The 3569-nt window shown below is 42.2% G+C and overlaps 1 long non-coding RNA gene across 1 annotated transcript; it reads right to left on the reverse strand.

Moving 5' to 3' along the window:
• Nucleotides 1-1410: 1410 nt before the first annotated feature.
• Nucleotides 1411-3014, reverse strand: LOC310714541. Its single transcript, XR_014529884.1, has 2 exons — nucleotides 2919-3014; nucleotides 1411-1772 (listed from the first exon to the last, which is right to left on the reverse strand). It is a non-coding gene; the product is annotated as an uncharacterized lncRNA (long non-coding RNA).
• Nucleotides 3015-3569: the final 555 nt, after the last annotated feature.

Consider the following 3569-nt stretch of genomic DNA (forward strand, 5'->3'; position numbering starts at 1 on the left):
GGTTCAGCAAAGCACATACTATCCTATAACTGTTCTCTCCTGTGTAAATTAATGCAGCAACAGTATATCTATGCGAATACCAATTCAAGTCTTCCTGTGATTAGGACCAACCCTACCATGGGGCAGAGTGAAGCAGAAGGGGGAAAGTACTAGGGATGTGAGTCCCAGAAATAGCCCCATAATAATTTAAAGGCATGGACTGTTGGATGGGGTGGGGGGAGGGAAAACACCTGGGTAGGAGGAAGCATAGAATGGCTGGAAAAGGAGGACAGCCAGCCAGCCAGAGACAGACAGACAGAGATACACACACACACACACACACACACACACACACACTTGCCTGAATGGGCCACTTCCTGGTTCATGTTGAGAAGCTGTTTTGAAATGTCCTCATGTACAGAACTAAGAGCTGCTCTTCGAAATCAATGGAGAAATCCAATATTTTAATATTGCTGGAATTGGGCCCCACATCTAATTCCACCCATCTCCTTTTAAAAAAACTCTAAAATGTTGAAGAAAAAATGAAAAAGTCTCTGCCCTTTCCAACTCAGCTCTAGTGTCAAATTTTCTTAACAAAAACTGGCCAATGCAAATTCTAAAGCAAATGCGGTTCATTATCCCCAGATTCCATTGGAAGTAGCTGTTTCTGTAAAAGAAAGGCATACGGTGGTTCTGTGGTTTATTCCACACTAAATACTGCTAGTGAGGCTTTGAGTGGTTTGAAATTACTTCACAGTGATGTCCAGAGGTATGAGACCCCTTGTTGCAGGTTGGGCTGAATACAGGAAGGTACACGAAGCTGCAATGTTATCTGCAGGTGGGACTAAAAGAATCAGGCAGGTTTGGATTCCAGTAAAAAATCTCCAGACCTCTCAGGTTGGAACAAAGGCCACAATCTATTTACACTTCCTGCATACCTCCTCCCTGGACAAATCAATTGTATTCAGAAGCCTTGTGCAGATTCACTGTATTTTTTAAATGTTCAAAAATGAGATGAGGGCTGAGATAGAAATGAAAGAAAAACAGCTTTCACATGTAAGTAAGGCCTAAGATAGAACAGGGCAACCTGTCTTCAGTGGTAACTTCTATTTTTTTCCTCACCACCTGAAACTACAGACCCACTTTGTTTCAGATTCCCACTTGCCTGTGTTAGCTCCTACTGTATAGGTGGAATTGCCCATTACATGGTGGAGAAATTGTCCATTTCACAATGTAAGGCCACTTAGTGTAATGAAACACTTTTCTTTCATAACTGGATGGAATTTCAGTCCATTTCATGAAAAGGAGACCATGTTTCTCTCCATAATGCAACTCTTTTGGTCATAACTCTATTGATGTCGCCAAAGGCAACTTTGGGAAACTGCAGAAAATGGATGGAGGTCATCTCTTCAGGAGCCATAATAATAATAATAATAATAATAATAATTTATTATTTGTACCCCGCCCATCTGACTGGGTTTCCCCAGCCACTCTGGGTGGCTTCCACAGAGACCAAAAATACACTAAAATATCACACATTAAAAATTTCCCTGAACAGGGCTGCCTTAAGATGTCTTCTGAATGTCAGGTAGTTGTTTATCGCTTTGACATCTGATGGGAGGGCGTTCCACAGGGCGGGCGCTACTACCGAGAAGGCCCTCTGCCTGGTTCACTGTAGCTTTGCTTCTCGCAATGAGGGAACCGCCAGAAGGCCCTCGGCGCTGGACCTCAGCATCCGGGCAGAACGATGGGGGTGGAGATGCTCCTTCAGGAACTCTCAGGAAACTGGAAGTCTGGAACCAGAGCCAATCAGAGACAAATTTCAGAGTTTCTCAGGCCTTCTACGTGTTACTGCTAACCGAATACAAAAAATAAAATAAAAAATAGATCAGTAAACACTCCCCCAGCTGTTCTGGAAATACGTCAGACGAACTAGACTATCTATCTAGATGTTTGACCTTAGTTGGTACACTGGATGTCTAAAATGCCATACCTGTTGTTCAAAAACCTCTTGTAGCAAGGCATGAGGATGCTCACCCTGCTAACTGAATCTTCCCTATATTCACCAAGTTCCACTTCATTTTTCATAAGTCTCAGTCCAGATCCATCTTTACCAAGCATGATTCTTGGGGATATGAAGTCTGTTTGGAGCTGGTCATCCTGCCGAATGCCTATCAGTGTATACTGAACCATGGTGGCAGTTCTGTAAATAAGTGCTCTACAAAATGTGGCAGGGCAGTTTCTCATAGGGCTTACAATCACCAACAGCCTTCCTTGGCTGCCCTCCAAATGCTTTGGACTGTAACTCCCATCAGTCCCAGCCAGCATGGCCAGTTGTCAGGAATGATGGGACTTATAGTCCAAAACAACTGGAGGGCATCAGCAGGGCCAGATTAAGACATTTAGGGGTCCTAAGCACTGAAATGATTATGCCCCCCAGATCCCGTCAACATTTCTCTGATAAAAATGGGGGTAGCTTTTTCCATTACAGTGGTACCTTGGTTGTCAAACAGCTTGGCTCCTGAACAAATTGGCTCCCAAATGCCGTAAACTTGGAAGTGAGTGTTCCAGTTTGCAAATGTTTTTCGGAAGCCAAACGTCCGACACAGCTTCCACGGCTTCCGATTGAGTGCAGGAAGCTCCTGCATCAAATCGGAAGTCGCACCTTGGTTTTAGAACCGTTCCCGGAGTCTGTTTGACATAGCTGTCAACCTTCCCTTTTTTGTGGGAAATTCCCTTATTCCAGCGCCGTTTCCCGCAGCTATCCCGGATTGTTAGATATCCCGTAGACTGTCCCCGGGACAGGTGAGGCTGCTGATCCCTTATTTTCAAATTTGAAAGTTGACAGCTATGCTGTTTGACAACCAAGGTACTACTGTATTATTATTATTATTATTATTATTATTATTATTATTATTAATAGGAACATTCTACCATACCCTCCAACATTTCTCCAATGAAAATAGGGACATCCTACGGATAGTTGGACATTCCAGCATCAAATCAGAGACCAGGACAGCTTCTATAAATCCAGGACTGTCTCTGGAAAATAGGGGCACTTGGAGTGACTGGCCCTGTATGTGATTCAAAGTAAAAACAATACTAAACTGTAAATTTAAAAGCAGTTGTTTGCAATAACACAAAGCGTTCATTTCTGCTGAAATTAAAATAGCTTCTTTCTGGATTTTCTGATTGCAAAATTCTGGATAAATTCATCTAAGCTGACTCAACAAAGCATGTCTATTTCCGCACACAGCAGGAAAAGTAAATCAAGTCTGTCTTGATACATTGTTGTTCTCTGAAGGGTTTTTTAAAAATATTATTTTTTGTTGAAAAAATGAGTATTCTATGGAGCAGGTAGTATTCCTCAGTGTTAGAAAAACGATGATGACTTTGATGCTCTTTTTGAAATATCAAATGTCAAATTCTTTTTTTTAAAAAAAGTAAATCTCTTTGTATGTGTGTTCTTCTGCTTTGCTGCTGCCTTAAGTATGTGTTTGGTCTACATGTTGGGTGACCAGTCTGTGAAGAGATGATCTGTAGCATATGGACCAATAGTTCTTTATTCGGATCCATGGCGGTTGACTCTG

This window comes from Podarcis liolepis (assembly GCF_965112155.1).
Source record: "Podarcis liolepis genome assembly, chromosome: 8".
NCBI classification, from domain to species: domain Eukaryota; kingdom Metazoa; phylum Chordata; class Lepidosauria; order Squamata; family Lacertidae; genus Podarcis; species Podarcis liolepis.